Raw genomic sequence first — 19,196 nt, forward strand, 5'->3', positions numbered from 1 at the left:
CTTTTGCCCTGCATGATCAGAATAGAAAATAAAAGACTTAACAGGGGGAGCATGAATAGGACCTGAACATGTGACAACATCAATAGAAAGGCATCACTGCTGGAAGCAAGGCCGTTGTCACAAAAGAAGGTCAACAGCTTATGTATTTGTCACAAACAATGCTCTGTTTTATAAAAGGTATTAGTAATTGCAGAGAAAATAGAGCAGTGTTGGGTGCATTACTGAAAAACCGTAATTAATTACACTTAGTAGATACTTAATTCAAAAAGTAATTCCATTACCCTCCAGATTACTGACACCAAAAAGGAGGGCGTTACTCTGAAAGTAACAAGCTAGTTACACATTACCTCATATACCTGCAAAGAAGTAGAACCCCGAAAACTGCTTTAAAATATTCAAAGAAATAGAATAAAACGTGTACACCAACCTGTGAAACTGGTTATGATTACTGATGGGAATCACCTGTGCCCGCTCCTTTGGCGCCAACTGCCTCAGACTCTGATTGGCTCCCTGTCCCTATTTGAACATACTCGTATCCGTCCCCTTTTGTCAGTCCGTCTGCGAACCTCAGTTAACACTAGGCAAGCCTTTTTCGACCCTGACTCCCACCTGTTTTTTGCTCCTGTCTGTCCCCTGGCTTCGACCCGTTTTTGATCCTGACCACGTCTACTCTCCCGTCCTGGCTTTCAACCTCTTTTTGTCCCCGACTACGTCTACTCTCCTTTCCTGGCTTACGACTCGCTTACGACCCCGACCACGTTTTTCCTCTCCTGTCCCGGCTACTGACCCGTTTTTCCATTCCCGACACCGATATCGCTCGCCGTTCAGAGCGACCTGCTTCCCGCGTCGAGCAAGCACCGGATCGCGGTGCTGCCCTTCCTCTTTCCTTCAATACAACTTCTGAGAAACGTTACGCGATTGGGTCCTATTTCTGTTCTGGACCGTGCAATGACAGCTTAAACGAACACTTGTCTCCGGGCTTTAAACCACTCGAAGATCTCCTTCTCTGTTTTTGGGTGCTGTCCAAGACATTTTGTTTTCTCCAGTCATGGTGTATTGCAAAAATAGTTGTGCAAATAAGAAGACCAAAATTCAGCCAACTTACCATAAATTCTTTATTTCCCATCCGTTTATTGTTCTCACTGCCTACTATTTGCTACTGGTGATACACAACCAAATATGTGCATATAAACTGACCCTCTAATTTCAGTATTTTACTTTATTGGTATATACGTAAGGTGAGTTTAATGCGAGTATAGGGAGAATATCTCCATGAGGAGAAATTCTATGACGTCGTACTTTGTGCTTGAGACGGCGCCACAGCGAATGTATTCAGTTTGGGCGGCAGTAGCTAAGGAGGTAAAGAGCTCGTTTTGGAATCAAGAGGTCACAGGTTCGATTTCCGGTTCCTCCGAGTTATATTTCGAAGTGTCCTTGGGCAAGACACTGAATCCCAAATGCCCCAGATGAGAAGGTAGTTGCCTTGCATGGCTGACGCTATTGGTTAGTGTGTGTAAAAGGAAAAGTGTAAAGAACATTGTAAAAGCACTTTGGGTGGTCTTCATTGACTTGAAAAGCGCTATATAAATGCAGAACATTTACATTTACTGTAGGTAAATATAATCATTTGGGGGCCTTGGGGATATGGCGCCCGCCCCGAGACTGGGAGGTTGTGGTTCAAGCCTCGGCCGAGTCATACCTAAGACTTAAACATTGGTACCCGTTGCCTCCCTGCTTGGCGTTCAGCATTAGGGGTTGGAATTGGGGGGGTTTGGTCACCTAATGACTCCCAACACCTAAGTTGGGTTGAGCGAGGGGGCTGGGAATCCCCTCCTCTGAATCAATCTCCCAAAAAAGAGTCAGAAATGACTCTAGCCACCCCCCATTAGGGGGATATGGCTGTGGTATATATATATATATATATATATATATATATATATATATATATATATATATATATATATATATATATATATATATATATATATATATATATATATATATAATCATGCCCACCCCTCAATTAAGTTGCTGGATTAAGGGTAACGTAATTTATGATCAGCTTTTAATAAGTAGTGGAGTAATGCACCATTATGTAATGACAGTTCATCTACAAAAAATGTATTCATAACGCATTACAGTACCTGTTATCGAGAAAAGTATTGCATTTTTTGTACTGTATGGCACACACAAAAAAAAGTTCTGAGTGCGCCTTACAATACGCTGCACTTTATAGACCGGAAATCCGCTCAATAAGATTTAGAATGCATAATTCCAATATACTGTAAACATTTATGAATTAATCAAGTTTATTTGGTATTTATGTTTTATGATATAACTTTCTGTTTTCTGATGTTTGTTCCTAATGCAACCCTACTGTTCATACTCTAGTTTTAATTTAGTTTGCCTTATCGCCTGGTGCACCTTACACTAAAACAAACAACTCACAAAGAGATATTGTTGAGGTTGTGCATTATAATCAAGTGCACCTTATAGTCCAGAGAATAAAGTCATTACATTCCAGGAACATGTTCCTTTGTAACACGTTGGTCCCAACACTTTCTGTGTCAGTGTGAAGCTTCTGCATTCGCATGCACCCTGGCAGATTTAGAAAGCACAGCTAGGACCAAAACAAAGAGGCGTTCATCCCCGAGACAGCTTCGGGGAACAGCAGAGAGTGGGAGGAGAATTTAAGATAACATCGCAAAACACACACACGTATGCAGACAGAGAAGGAGAGGGAAAACAGAGGGAGGACAGGAGTCATCAGAGATCAGGGTGACCTTGTGCCACTCATCAACATGTTCTGCCTATAAGCCAAAGAAAAACTCAATAGCTTGTGACTGAGTTATTTGGCATTCTGTGAAAGGCATTCCCAACGTCTTAAAAATGCTAAATGTGAGGAAATAGTACATGTTTTTTGCAAGTCTATTTATATTCCATCTGTATATTCCAGTTATTTTCAGAGATAATGCATTTTGCAGACAGTCTTGTGTTTGTCCTCCTGAACTGTGAGGTCATTGGAGGAACACCAGCACTCTAGCAAGCCAGTCACTATATTGTTCATACAGTATGTTAATTCGTCGATAGAGCTTACGAGTGTTTTCAGCAAAGTTTTGGTAATTATTGTAGTTGATTCCCTAGGTGTTGGGTCGCCGGTGGATGCAGTATTGGTACAACTAAGGTCGACTGGCAAAAAATAACACACGGAGAGCTACTAACGGCGGGCTAACCAGAACCGATCAATGAAAAATGGCATAAATAACACTAGATTGGCTGACCTAAAAACACGTAGTGAGCAGCTAGGCTAAACGGGAACCAACAACGAAAAACGGCATTGCCAATGGCGTTAAAAGTGAAGCTGGTCGGTATTTTAATGAAGGGACACGGCAAAACTGGCACCAATGCCAGGAAAGACGATCAACAACACGTGATGAGCAGTTAAGGCTAACCCGAAACCAACAACGAAAAGCTGCAACGGCGACCAACGCAAAGTCGGTCAAGGAACCAAACAAAACCTGGGCAAACGCCTGACCAAACAATACCTAGTGGGCAACTAACGAGCGCCAACTGGACGCAAACAAAACAGAAAAAAACATCTGCAGCTCCGACGCTAACCGGGAGCTAGACTGACAAAACGATATCAACTGCAACCCACTCAGTGAAAAACACACAGGAAAAGCCGCAATGGCCTACCTCCAAGCAGTAACAAGGGGTATGCAATCGCTGTTCACTACACTTGCTGTCTGTTTGGGAGCTGGCCTCACATGTTGTGTTAACAGAATTTTGCATTTTTAAAGTTTTGTGTTCCTTCAATGACGTCACAGCTCTCGAGCCGCCGAACCAAATGGGTCAACTTTGAAACTAAATGCCTCGAGTCCCCCCTGGCGAGGAATTCTTTGCAACGTATTTGCATAACTGTGGGGAGAAGCAATGTTTTTCTGTACAATGGCATGAGCGGTGATGTCAAAGTAGTATCAATCACATCAGGGAAGAAATGTTGCATTAATTTTCAGCTGCACCTTTGTGTTAAACACAAATGGGTTCCACATCACACTCTGAGAAATGATCAAGCATGAAATTGTAAGTTTTAGGATAGATGCATCAGTTGCAAAAGCACGGGCAGACACAGCAATGTCGCGCGTCGGTGCATTCAATCTTAAAGGCACGGCTCACAATGCATATGTGTGGATAAAATAGAGAGAAATAAATTGTGAAACAACGGACAAAATCAAATCCATTTTTGGGGGACAATGTGTATTATTTAATGCTTCCTGGTTAAAAAACAGTAATGATTTGAATGATAAGCAAAAATACGTAAACTATCCTATCAACGCGCACTTTCTATAATACTTGTAGGTTGAGAAATTTGCAAAACATGATATTCACATAAGTGGAGCTGGCTACCTTTCCTTTTGCTTTTTAGCACTTGTTTTCTGTTGAAAACAGCAAAAAATACACACTGTCCCTTTAAGTGCTACTTAGCCTTGAAAAATGTTTTCCATTGCAGGACAGATCTGTTCTTGCAAAGTTATTTAGTTTTGTTATCGGCAGACACTCAATAGGCTGGTGATCTTCCTATGCTTTTGAAATTGTTATTTTCCAATATTTAGTTTTTAAAAAAAAATCATGTTTAAAATCAAATCGTTAACCCAGCAAAAAACAGCATAACTGATTTTTAAAAACATCTTTTGTTCTGCAGCACTGTGGGGCAGTGGTTAGCGCGTGTGCAGCACAGTTCTGAGGTCATGAGATCGAACCTCCTGTGTGGAGTTTGCATGTTCTCCCCGTGCCTGCGTGGGTTTCCTCCCACATTCCCAAAACATAAATGTTAGGTTAATTGGCCAGTCCAAATTGTCCCTAGGAGTGAATGAGCGAGTGAGTTGTCTGTCTCTGTGTGGGATGGGCTCCAGCACCCCTGCGACCCAACTGGGCATAAGCAGTGCAGATAATGGATGGATATTTAAATTTTTAATATTCTAAATTATAAATTATTGATGATTTAACTGTTGACATGTACTAATGGCCTTAACTACTTACATACCTAGGATGCAATACTGGCTGTACTGGCGCACTGTAAGGCCATTATCCAGGGCCAGGCGACATTCTGCTGCCTAGTGCGTACAATATAATTTTGGAATCTAATATTTTTTTTGTTAAGGTAGGGCCTTTATTGCACGGGAAATTTGTAACAGTAAGGCCACTATCACACTGAATTTTTAAAACATGAATCATTTACTAATTAGCTATTGTTTCGACAAACTCATTAATTGGGTTTATTAATTGGGAAGAAAAAAGACTTATTTTAACTATTGTTTTCAAAATGTAAATTTTCTTGTCAAGCCATTTTTGCATGAGGTCACTGAAGTATTTTGAATAAAACGTCTAATTTGTCAGTCGAGAAACTGTTTTACATTATGGTAAATCCCTGTGTTTTGCAGCCTGGTACCAAAACGTTCTCTAAAATAACCAAAATAAGTTCTTGTAGTTTATGCATTTGCCGTTTCTTCCTCTCCACCCGAGCTTAAACTTGTAAAGCAAAGCAAGCACGGGCATTAAATTGATAAACTGACAGCCAATGGCTCGCCCATGTTGACCTCATATGGCCGCCGAGACCTAAGGACAAGCTGAAATGTGTCGAGTTAGGATTTAATGCAGCCGGCATCCTCTTCTTAACCCGACCTCTGTGAGACATTGTTGACCTTTCCCTCGGGTCCTTTGTTAGTACAGCAGTTCCTCAGTTTATGCGATCATTTGCATTTTAGAATGGTTAAGTAAATGCCCACCCGTGGCTCTCTCAGCTTCCAACTGTGATCCTTCGCCCACTCATCTCTAAAGCCGTCCGGAGGTGAGGTTTACTGGAAAAGGGGGATAAGGAGGGTGAAAAGTTGACTGTAATAAAATAATTTAAAGTATATGTGATTTTTTTCTACCCCCAATACCCTCTGTAGGTTATATGTTGAGCTACAAAATACAACTGAATACACTTTCTGCAGCACAGTCTCAAGCACATAGTATGAGGGTGCTGAAAATCTCCTTATGGAGATATTCGCCCTACCCAGGGTTGGGTTGGGTTACTTTAACTTGAGTACTTTCAATTACTTTTGGATTACTCTAATACCAAATATTCCGATAAAAGACAAAAGAAACTAAATATGAATAAAATGACAAAATTTTGTGCAGGCTTGGGGATTAACGGAATACATGAAACGGCAAAAAAGAAAGTGGCAAGCAGTTTGGATTTATTTTCATTTGGTTTCTTTAGTTTTACCGGAGATCAAAGAGATCAAAGCCAGGAGAGAAAGTTTACCACGTGTTGTGAGTCATAATTTTATTCATATTTAGTTTATTTTGTCTTTTATTAGCATGTTTGGTATTGGAGTAATCCAAAAGTATTTGAAAGTAATCCAGTTAAAGTAACCCTACCCAACCCTGTCCCTACCGTATATACTCTACTGTAAGCCGAATTTACAACTATAAAACACAATACTAAAATCAAAGAGTCAGCTTATATGCGCATATTTGGTTGTGTGTCACCAGTAGTGACTGGTAGGAAACGCGTAGGGAGAGGTGTGTGGCTTATACAGAAACAAAAAAAACAACGGAAAATCAATGGCGCAAATGTGAGCACAAAATTGATAGTGTGTTATGTTTTGGTCTTTCCATCCATCCATTCATTATCCACACCACTTACCCTTGTTGTGGCACCCATCCCAGCTATCTTTGGCCAGTGGGCAGGGGACACCCTGGACTGGTTGGTTTTGGTCTTTTTTGTTAATTTATTTTTTACAATACAATTTCAAATGTCCCGAAAAATACCCTAAAATGGAAAAGGAGATCTTGGAGTGGTTTGAAGCCCAGGAACAAAATGGATTTGGAGTGTCTCAGCTTAGTGTCCGTTCACAAGCTCTCCGGGTTGCACAAATGGGTTCACTGCTATCACAGGTTGGTGTCCACATTTTCTCCCATTTTTCTATGTGGCTATTTTAAACCAGGGTGTCAGCCTTTATTTAAGGTAATGGGTCACTCGATAGTTACTTTCAGAATAACACACTACTTTTTGGTGTCAGTAATCAAGGGGGCGTTAGGGGTCCATTTGAATTACTTGATGTAACTAGTAACTGTGACTAATTACTGTTTTTCATAACGAGCTCTACACCGGTGGTTGGCTAGGTACTTTTTATGAAAGTAGCAACCAAGGTTATTCGTATCAGTTCATTACAAAAACTGATTTTTTTACATTTAATAATTAGTAGAGACATATTTTTTCCAATTAACATTTTGGAACTGTTTCAAGGCCAATTGTGCCAGGCCTGAGATTGCAGATCGATATAGCGTCCGACAGCATAGCACGCCGTGCTTCAATCATGGAGCTTCCTTAGGGTAGGAGGAGGTCACAAGGGGGTGTGCAGTGCAGAGGCTGCTCATGTTGTTTAAGATGGGAACCAAAGCGAGCGCAGTGTGTTGGTGTTGTGGCTGCTGATGCGTGAAATGGAACTCAGGTAGCTGAGCGGGCCCCGGGCTTTTGTTGCATCTTCCGCCAAATGATTACTCTACTTCATTGATTTTTTTTCCCTCCTTCGCTGATCTTCTTGGATCCGTGGAAAGAGAGCGAACAAGAGCGCGAGAGCAAGGAAAGGAACCATTGATTGACCTCGTACCAAGACTCAACGATTGACAGCGGAACCTTGTGCGGTACTGCTCCCTTTTAGCCTGTTAATCCATGACTAAGATCCCCTGTTCATTTCAGGATTGAATCCTGTTGGCGTAGACAATCCGTGTCCCGCCATGTGTTCAACTCAACTTCTGGGATTTTGACAAAGAAATAAAAGCTGAAGAGAGCAGTTCTTTTATTACAAAGAAACAACTAAAAAGGAACAGAATATTTTTGTCATGATGACTGATTAATTTCTCCTGTGCCCGCTTGTATGGCGCCAGCCGCTGCTGGCTTCCTGATTGGTTACCCATCCTACTTAATCTTTGTCCTTTCACCCGCCTGTTGTCAGTCCGTCAGCGAACCTCTGTTTCTACAAGGCAAGCATTTTGACTCTGACCCCCGTCGGTCCCGCTTTTTTCACCCGTTTTCCACCCGTCCGTTCCTGATTTTCCCGTTCGTCTCCGGCTTCGACCTGTTTTTTTGATCCCGACCAAGTTTTGGTCTCCTGTCCAGCTATCGACCTGTTTTTCCGTCTATGACACTATATCTCCCGCTCCGGAAGATCCACTTCCGCACTCGTTCCGATTCTGTGAGCGGCTTGCTTTCCGCGTCCAGCGAGCACCGGATCGCGGGCGCTGCCTTTCCTTTTTATCTCATTAAACTTGTGGTTAACGTTACGCATCTGGGTCCTAATTCCGTTCTGGTCGTGACAATTTTGGGCTTGTAAACAGGACAACATGCTCCCTAGACAAGCATTGACAAAGTAGTTTTGCAGAATATTTTTGTCATGATGACTGATTAATTTCACCTGTGCCCGCTCGTTGGCGCCAGCCGCTGCTGGCTTCTTGATTGGTTCCCCGTCCTACTTAATCTTTGTCCTTTCACCCGCCTGTTGTCAGTCCGTCAGTGAACCTCTGTTTCTACAAGGCAAGCATTTTGACTCTGACTCCCGTCGGTCCCGCTTTCTCACCCATTCTCTACACATCCGTTCCTGATTTCCCTGTTTGTGTCCGGCTTCGACCTGCTTTTTGATCCCGACCACGTTTTGCTCTCGTGTCTCGGCTATCGACCTGTTATTCCGTCTTCAACACTACGATCTCCCGCTCCGGAAGATCCACTTCTGCATTCGAAACACGTTGCAATTCTGTGAGCGGCTTAGTTCCCGCGTCCTACGAGCACCGGATCGCTGGCGCTGCCTTTCCTCTTTATCTCAATAAACCTGTGGTTAACGTTACACATCTGGGCCCTAATTCCGTTCTGGTCGTGACAATTTTGAGCTTGTAAACAGGACAACGTGCGCCCTAGACAAGCATTGACGAAATAGTTTTCCACTGTTTTTTTTAGAAAAGAGGCACGGATTGACCAAAATGAAATTTAACTGAAAAATGAAACTCAACTGAGATGGGCTTTTCCAGTTGTAGTAAGAGGGTCACTTCTTTACAAGAGATCTTTGTTAAGACTGGATGTGACTGGATTTTACAGGTGGTATGATTAGATCACGGCAGACTTATCAGAACACCACTTGCTGGGACAGTACCACTGCATGGATACACTGAAACATCAAATCAATGTGTCAGAATCAGAACGGAAACAGGACCCAACTACGTAGCGTTTACCACAAATTTTATTGAATGAAAGAGGAAGGGCTGCGCCGACAATCCGGTGTTCGCTGGACGCGGGAAGAAAGTCGTTAATGTACTCCGATTGAGATCCGAACACGGAAGTGGATCTTCCGTAGAGAGCTGAAGAGGGACGGAAAAACTGGCTGGTGGCCGGGACTGGGAAAGCAAGACTTGGTCGGAAACAAGTCGTAAGCCAGAACGGGAGAGTAGACATAGTCGGGAACAAGAAGCGGTCGTAAGCCGGTACGGGAGAGCAGATGTGGTCAGGATCATAACAGGTGGTAGCTGGACACAAACGGGAGCAAAAATGGGACAGGCGGGAGTCAGGGTCGAAAAAGGCTTGCCTAGTATACACTGAGGTTTGCAAACGGACTGACAACAGGGGATTGACAGGACTGGGTTTAAGTAGGGACAGGGAGCCAATCAGAACCCAACGCGGCTGGCGCCAAATGAGCTGGAACAGGTGAATCTCATTGATAATCATGAATGCAGCAAGTTAATACTTTGTTCGAATATGTGGATAAAAACAGTGAAAAACAAGTTAATTTATTGCATGAATATGTTATGAAAGTAATGACAATAATAATAATGACAACATATTCAGGGACACATTTTATAATCCAACAAACCTTACAAAGAATCCGAGCAAAACCCATAGACATTCAAAAACATGGATTACGCTTGTGGCCACTGTCAAACTAAATTTAGTTTTGGGAGCACGCAGATTTAATGTCTGCTTCAATCTTACTAGGGTGACTTTGATAGGGCTTGCACCTTCCAGATGGTGAGACTCAATCATCTTCCATCAAAAAAACAATCCCTAAATAAGGAGGACGTCAGATTTTATACAGCTAAAGGTGAAGGTGCCATAAATGTCTTTTCACGTCATTTACATCAGACATAAATGAATTTTGAACTTGCAGTGAGAACGGGAGAGAACTGTACAAAATAACCCCTAAGAAACAAAACGCCACATCTGTTCTCGAAGCCCTCCACTGAGCAGATCCATCCCAAAAGGTGTGGATAGATATAAAAAAAAAAACATTTTCAGCTGGTAGTGACAACTCTGTAAAGTGTGCATCATAGTCAAAATAACAAATAATAGAGAGTATTCACTCTCGTTTGCAGGTGTCCAATATTGAAAACAGAAACAACCAGAAGAAACTTGCATGACATGGCAACGCACAGAGCTTCCTTATGAAGTTTACCATCCCAAATACCCCCCAATAAAATCTTGTGCCCTTCCTCATTAGAAAAGACCTAAAAAATGCTAAACGTTTAAACCTAAAAGAAAGGGACAGGTCTGGATTTTTTTCTGCATTTTCACCTCGAAAGTGACCTCCCTATTTGCTCGGAAAATATTGTGATCCTGGCAAAATTTGTTCTGGCCTGAGAGAGTTGAGTGTCTTTCTGGTAAAGCAAAATCAAAAATGCAGTGTCAGCTTTTTTGTGGGGTTCAACACCTGGGGTAACCTACCGGACTTCCTGTAAAATATGGTGTTGATATTAAATGTAGTTCAGCTCTGGAAGAGTGGAATGTTTTTTTTTAATCCTAAGTCAGCAAAACTGAAAATTTACAAACACATTAAGGATGGAACATAGTCAACAACTTTCAAAAGAACACAAAGTTCGATTGAAATACAGAGAAAATAAATAAATAAATGAAATTTTAAAAAGTAAAAATAAAAACTATGACATGTTTAGTTCTATACAATGGGGCAGAGCTTAAACTCAAAGATTCAACCCAAAACACAAATTTACTGACAAATTCCGAAAGACAGTTTTTTTTTGTGGTGCAAAAGCGTAAAGTGCTTAGCCGTCATTTTTGCACATTTATTTCACATATACAGTAAATCAATCCTTGTTCCTGTCTGCAAAACATTGTGTTGAAATTGAATGTTTCTCTGCCCTGGAAGAAGGGGATGTCTTTCTGGTAAAAACTTCTTAGTCAGCAAAACCAAAATGCTAAGTCAGTTTTTTTAGGCAATTCTCACCTCTAGAGCAAATTACCTGATTTCTTGAAGAAAGAAAGTGTGATCTGGCTAAACTTGTTCTCTCTAGGAGAGTAGAATGTCTTTCTGGGAGAGCTGTAAAGTTGACGAAACAAAAAACAATCAACTTTTTGGGGGAGGTTTACACATCTGGGGTAACATATCTGACAGCCCGTAAAATATGGTGTTGATATTCAATGTCGTCTGGCTCCTAAGAGAGTTGCATGTCTTTCTGGGGAAAAATGCGGCATCAGCTTTTTGGGGGCTGTTTTCACATCTAGGATAACCTACCTGACTCCCTGTAAAAGATGGAGGTCATATCTCAAATCATTCCCCCTTTTATTGGGTTGTCAGACAAACAAACACATGTATATATTCATACTTTGATCGCAAACGAAAAGATTCACTACCCTCACATTGTTCGAGGGTGATAATCACCAGGATAAACCCTTAACAATGCTAAATGACAATGCAATACTTGTACAGAACACATTGGGGGGATACACCATCAGATTTTCATTAGCATAGCTCAAGGTCAAGAAGTCATTGCGAAGCCTTTCCCGCATATCACCGGACCTCTTCCAACAAGAATCACAGCGGCTAACATTGCAAGACGATTGAGAGCACAATAATATAAGTCAAACATAGGTCAGGCCTCGCTGTGAAATAATTGAACGATAAAATATTATCCTTAGCCGGAGGGTCGTCATTCTTTGCCAGGCAGCCAATAGGGAAGGTCAAACACGGTTGAGCTTCATTAGACATGGAACCACCACGCTAATAATTAAGACCTGAGTCCTGTGCTTAACATTGGCAGAGTCTGGGCTTGGAGAGTGATAAGTGCTTCATCCTAATCGATAAAACACGCACACACACAAACACAAGAATTGATTTTGTGTTATTTGCTGTTACACTACGGTTGTCTTGTTGCAAATGAGCTAGGTGGCTACCTTACCTTTAACTTCAGGCCTTGCGTAGTGCTGCACAATTTGGTGTGCACAGATAGCCACAAGGTGGTGCTAGTCTTTTGCTTGTCCTTACGAAAAGAAAGTCTTTTTTGGAAGTTTATTCATTATATAATTATTACAATTTAGTCAAGAAGTTAGAATACTGTGATGTTACTGTATGCACAGTAATCTCTTTGTTATTGCCGTCAATGGGGGGCAGAAGCCCTCGAGAAATGTGGAAATCTGCCAAGTAGCAACCTTTATTTATTCATCGAATTATTCATTCATTACTCAAGAACAAACCAAATTTACATGCTCAAGTATTTGTTCAACAAATGAAAGTTCTGAACTTTATAAACTTTTTGTCACGTCCGGAACAAAGGGTAGACCCAATCGCGGATCCTTTCTCACAAGTTTATTGAGATAGAGAGAGGAAAGACAGCGCCCGCGATCCGGTGCTCGATAGACATGGGAAGCAAGTCACTCTCGCAATCGGATTGTGATCCGAATACGGAAGTGGATCTTCCATTGCGGGCGATGGTGAATAGAATAGAATAGAATGGAATACACCTCTATTATCATTGTTACAACATGGGTTGAATATATTGTGACAACGAAATTGGACGTGGCACTCCAGGGTCACATTTTACAGTGAGGATAACGAAAACAAAGAAGATAAAGGAACAAAGAAGATGTTTGTACTGCCCTTGTTGCAGGCTTTGTTTTCCTCCGGAGGGGGGGTGTATGAGGGGGTGAGGGACAGACAGAGATGGCCGGATCCAACTAGATGTTTGATATTACTGTACACACGGTCCAGTGTTTTTTCCCCTGGTTGCTCAGTCCACGTATTGAATGAATTTGGGAAGTTGCAGGTGACAATAAAAGCTCCGTCGGGGTGTGCAAGCTGCTGTGGTGGTGGTGTCAAGGACGGAAAAACAGGTCAATAGCCGGGACAGGAAAGCAAAAACGTGGTCTGGATCGGGAAAGAGTCATAAGCCAGGACGGGAGAGTAGACGTAGTCGGGATCTAAAATGGGTCGTAAGCCGGGCCTGGAGAGCACATGTAGTTGGGATCAAAACAGGTCGTAGCCGGAATGGGAGAGCAGACGTGGTCGGGATCAAAACAGGTCGTAGCCGGAGACAAACGGGAGCAAAAAACGGGAGAGGTGGGAGTCAGGGTCGAAAAACACTAGCCTTGTATACACAAAGGTTCGCAGACGGACTGACAACAGGGGAATGACAGGACTGGGTTCAAATTGTGAGAGGGAGCCAATCAGAAAGTGCAGTGGTTGGCGCCAAATGAGCGGACACAGGTTAATCACATCAGTAATCATGACACTTTTTTTTTTCTTTTTTTTTTACAAATTACTTCTGTACTGTCAAATTATAGTTTAAAATATAATTGTGGTTGTTATGGAAAACTGCATTTACCTTCCACTTCTAGCCTACAGATATCAAACATTTTTAAAAAAGCGCCAAGGAGCCACTAGGGCGAGCTTCAAACCCGTGTGTCGCTCCTGAGCAGGTTTAGCAGGTGGAGAAGTCCAACTTTGTTGGTGATAGAAAGCTTCCCCTTATCAGCCAATCAGAATACAACACGATGCACGATGAAAATACGCAAAGCAGAGCAATAAGTAATAACAGAATTCCAAAATAGCAAGGTGTCTCTGAAAAGTCATAATTATAAGATTTTTCTACTTATAGCCGTTTGACTATTTAAATCATCTAATCATACATTTAGTTGTAGGTAATAATATCAATGATTATCTACCTATTTTAGGAAAACATTTACCTATGGTTTGTGTCTGGACCCTTGCCAGAACACCATCAAACTCAAATGGGTGAGTTTATCTGCCCACGGTCACTTCATGAACATCAGGTCATTTCGGTAAACTTCCACTATACTCAGGGTCATGTACGAACCACATTTATGTCATTTAAAATACCGTCCTAGGAGTTTCCTGATGCTTTTTTTTTTGCATGGCCTCCTGAACAAGCCCACAATATATTAGTCTTTTTTTGCTTTTGGCTGTTCTCTTATTTGTTTTTGTCATATTTTATTGTGATAAAAGATCTCCACAGAACCACGTCAGCATTGGTTTTAACATCGAAGTAGATGAGGGACGCACAGGAGAGGCAAATTTCCTTTAGGGAAATAGAAACTAACATTCAGAGAAAAGTACTACTGTAATTGCCTACAAAGTTCATACTGACTGAGAATCATTGTCAGAATATCAATGTTTTAATCCATGCATCACAACACTGCAAGGGATGCAAAATTTCCGAGGGCTCATGAAAAAGTGCTTATGTACGAAACGTCGCCACACTGTCTTTGTGGAAATATCGCTAGTAAAAGAAAATTCCTTTTAGAAAGTGGGAAATTGAAAAGTTTTTTTCTGTTTTTAATATTCTACACCTCATAGGATGCACATTTGTTATTATTATTGTTCACTGTTATTCGTTGTTTTGACTATTAGGAACTGTTTCCATCATTGTCACAGTAGGAGCCAAAATGTATGCATTTGCATTGTTATTTTATTTTGTCCATGGGGTGGCGCACATTAATTGGTGTGGGTATAAAGGTAGAAACATTTCTGTTATAAGTCAGGTATCTGACCCGGAAGGGCTAACGGTTTTGACCGCTATGCTACACCGCTAAACTAGGATGCTACACCAAGCTGGTTTGTTAAGTATTTATTGGACTTGTGTTTCTCTTGAATTCGGCGTTTGTAGTACATAAAATTGATAAAAACAGTTGTCTTAACTGATCAGAAGACCGCTTCAAGCGTCCTTACTTTAGATCATGTCAACTATAATTGTCTCCCCAGTCACGTCAGGTATAACACCACTCAAGAACATCAGCCGAACTCTAACTGGCGTGCAAATGCATCAGTAAGGGTGGGCCTTTAAAACCGGTTGGAATTTTTTATCGGAGGTTTGGGTTTCCCTGTTCTAGCAAGTTCAAAATCCAGTGATGTCTTCCCTCCTATTTTGAGTGTCTACTACACTTTAAACTTATCAGAATGTTACACTCTTTGTAGCATAGTAATTCTTATTTTCTTTGTTGTAACATTGCAATTTAAATATACAAGACTGCTTTCTTAGAGAGGCACAAATAAGATTGTCTTCTACATCCACAGGTAATTTTGTCATGATTACTGATTTGAATCACCTCTGCCCGCTCATTTGGCGCCAGCCGCTGCGGGCTATCTGATTGGCTCCCTGTCCCTTCTTAAGCTCAGTCCTGTCACTCGCCTGTTGTCAGTCCGTCTGCGAACCGCTGTTGTTACAAGGCAAGCCTTTTTTACCCTGACTCCCGCCTGTCCCGTTTTGGCACCCGTTTCTCCTCCTGTCCGTTCCTGATCTCCCCGTTTTTCTTCGGCTACGACCTGTTTTCGATCTCGACCACGTCTGCTCTCTCGTCCCGGCTTACAACCAGTTTCTTCTCCTGTCCCGGTTATTGACCTGTTTTTCCGTCCCTGACACCGCCATCTCCCGCTACGGAAGACCCACTTCCGTATTCGGATCACGATCCGATTGTGAGAGCGACTTGCTTCCCGTGTCCAGCGAGCACCGGATCGCGGGTGCTGCTCTTCCTCTTTCTATTCAATAAACTTGTGAGAAACGTTACGCGATTGGGTCTACCCTTTTTTCTGGACGTGACAAATGTTATCATTTATTTTAATCCTTTATATAATTATTTATTATCCGCGAACATACTGACGATAAGCGACGCAGAAAATGGATTAATGAATGGATAACTTACTATTTTTATCATATTTTTTTTTGTTATTTTGTTGCTGCCAAATGTCATTGCACAAAAATGTGAAAATATATACCTTGTGACTCATTATATGGATTGTTGTTGCTGCTAAATTTGATTGCACAGCTTCCCATTGCACTATTGACATTCATAAACATTGCATTATTATTATAACTTAGGCCAGTCTATAAACACCATGTTGTAAATATTTTTTGCCTATATATCCTGACAGTCTTTATTAAATGTTTACCCCGGAGTGCCATGTCTAATCTTGTTGAATAGAATGCAGTAGCTCAGGAGGTAGAGCGCTCGTCTTGGGATCAAGGGATCCCAGTTCGAATCCCGGCTCGTCCGTGTTACATGTCGGAGTGTCCTTGGGTAAGACACTGAACCCTTAATACCCACAATAAGCAGGTTAGCGCCTTACATGGCTGCAAGGTCGCTATTGGGAAATGTGGAGCACATTGTAAAGCGCTTTGGGAAGTCATTGACTTGAAAAGCGCTATATAAATGCAGATCATTTCATTTCATTTCATTTCATTTCATTTCATTTCATTTCCACAAAACTGATATCAATGACACCAAAGACAATTACATTTAACTAGTATTCATATACTCATGGATGCATTTAAGTATTTGTCTATTATATCTTTATTAATTACGTATCTTTTTATTTTTTTTATTTTGAATTAGTCCACATTGTCAAGTATGTGTGCAAAAGTGTTTCCCTCTTTCCCTTTGTACTTGACTGCAAAGATGCCAGGCATCACCTTGGGACACACGGGACAACTTAATCTGGATTTAGAAAACAAGATCCACAGACTTGAGCCTATAGTCATGATGGAGAAAGGATCTGGATGAGGAGAATATTTTGTAAGATTGGAATGGGCCAGGTAATGGATGGTGTCATGCGTTTCCGATAATAGGGGAAAAAGGTCTAGAATAGAAAGTCATTAGTAGACTACAAATCTATTCATTCAGAAAAAATGTACCTTGTCCTTCCTCCAGATGATTCATAGATCATGCTAATGTCCGGGGATATCTAACCTGCCATTTTGACTCACTCTCCCCTGTTTTAATTTAGGACGATAATGTTCTCATCAGGGGCGGAATGGCAGATGAGTGGTTGGCGTGTCTGTGCCACAGTTCTGAGGTCATGGGTTCAAATCCAGTTACCAGCCTTCCTGTGCGGAGTTTGTATGTTCTTTGAGTTTTCTGTCTCTGTTTGTCCTGCAACTGGTTGGCAACCAGTTCAAGGTGTGCACTGCCCACTGCCCAGAGATGGTCCACAGCACCACGCGACCCTATCTATCTATCTACCCTGGTCATATCCCCCAAGAGGGGTGACCAACAGCATGAGAAACACATACAAAAACAAAGAAAATAAAAAAGGGAAAAAGAAGCAAAAAACACACACAAAATCTTTTGGACCATGACCAACCCAAATGCCAATACACCCAAACAGGTTAAGCACCTCGGCACCTAAGGTCGTTATCCTTTCGTCCCTCCAGATGAAACGGGACACAAGAAAGCGGCCATGTCACTCGGGTCAGGGTGACATAACACACTCTTCTGTTCAACAGCAGGGCACAACAGCTTTCACTGGTTTAACCCTGCCGCATCATACAGGTACCCTGCCCATCCCTTAGAACACGTCCAAACCTCCCACTATCCTTTCACAAGACCTCTCCACTCATTCCCATCACCAACAATAGCTCTAGCTTCAACTATATTTAGACCGCTTTCCTGCAGTGCACTCATAACACCATCCATCCACGTCAAGGAATACTTAAAGGGACATTGTGTTTAATTTAGTGGGTCGCTATGGGTAAAAAAAACATTGTTAATTAAAAATTAATACCGATTTGAATGACAAGAAAAAATAAATATTTTCAATACTATAAGGCGCACCTAAAAATGAAAAATTGCCAAATATTCAAAAGTGAGCCCTAAAATCCATTGCGCCTTATGTACCGTAAATTCAGAAAATAAATCAGAAATGCCTTTTACAATGAAACGCGCCTATGTATGCTAACCCTTTATGAATGAATCAAGTTATGTTGGATCCGGAGCCTTTGCTCTGAAAATGCTGGTCTACTCGTGATCCCAAGAGCCAAGAAGAGATCCACAGGTTCGAGAGCATTCTCCATCCGGGCCCTGGTGCTGTGGAATGCTCTTCCCCCTGAGATTCGATCTGCAACCTCAGTGGAAATGTTTAAATCTAAGCTTAAAACACACTTCTATTCTATAGCATATGAATAACCTATATTTTATGTTGACAATATCTGTGTATTACTTGCCCTCATATAGGTGTTACATGAGGGGAAGGTGTCATAATAGTCTGTAGTTTGCAATAGTCTTTGATCTGTGCAGCCCTTTGAGACTCTTTGTGATTAAGAGCTATACAAATTAACATGACCAGAACAGAGACAGGACCCACTTGCGTACGTTTCTCTCAGTTTTATTGGGAAGAAGGGAAAGGATTGCACACACGCTCCGGTGATTGCTGTTCGTGGGGAGCAGGTTGCTTTGAACACGAAAGTGGTATTTCCATGGCGAGCGATGGCGGTGTCGGGAGCGAAAAAAACAGGTCAGTAGCCGGGACAGGGGAGTCAAGTCAAGTCATTTTTATTTGTATAGCCCTTAATCACAATAAGTCTCTAAGGGCTTCACAGATTAGAACACTATGTTACACAGACTATTTTTCAGCCGACAAGAAGAGTAGGTTATTATTCATATGCAATGGAGTAGAAGTGAGTTTTAAGTTTAGATTTAAACATTTCCACTGAGGTTGCAGATCGGATCTCAGGGGGAAGAGCATTCCACAGCACCGGTGCCCGGATGGAAAACGCTCTCGATCCAGCAGAACACTTCTTTGCTCTCGGGATCACCAGAAGACCGGCGCTCTCAGATCGTAGGCTTCGGACCGGGACATAGGGGCAGATCAGATCTGAAAGATAAGAGGGAGCAACAAACATGGTCGAGATCAGAAAATGGGAGCCAAAACAGGAGTGAGTCAGGATCGAAAGGCTTGCCTAGCGTGAACTGAGGTTCGCAGACGGACTCACAACAGGTGAGCGAAAGACGGGGGTTTACATAGTGACGGGGAGCCAATCAGACTCAGAGGCAGTTGGCGCCAAAGGAACGGGCACAGGTGCCTCGCATCAGTAATCATGACAAGTTAATTTAGTTCTGAAACCCAAGTTCACAATATTTA

Source organism: Urocampus carinirostris, chromosome 17, assembly GCF_059441175.1.
Source record: "Urocampus carinirostris isolate Australia breed hairy pipefish chromosome 17, RoL_Ucar_1.0, whole genome shotgun sequence".
In the NCBI taxonomy this organism is placed as follows: Eukaryota; Metazoa; Chordata; class Actinopteri; order Syngnathiformes; family Syngnathidae; genus Urocampus; species Urocampus carinirostris.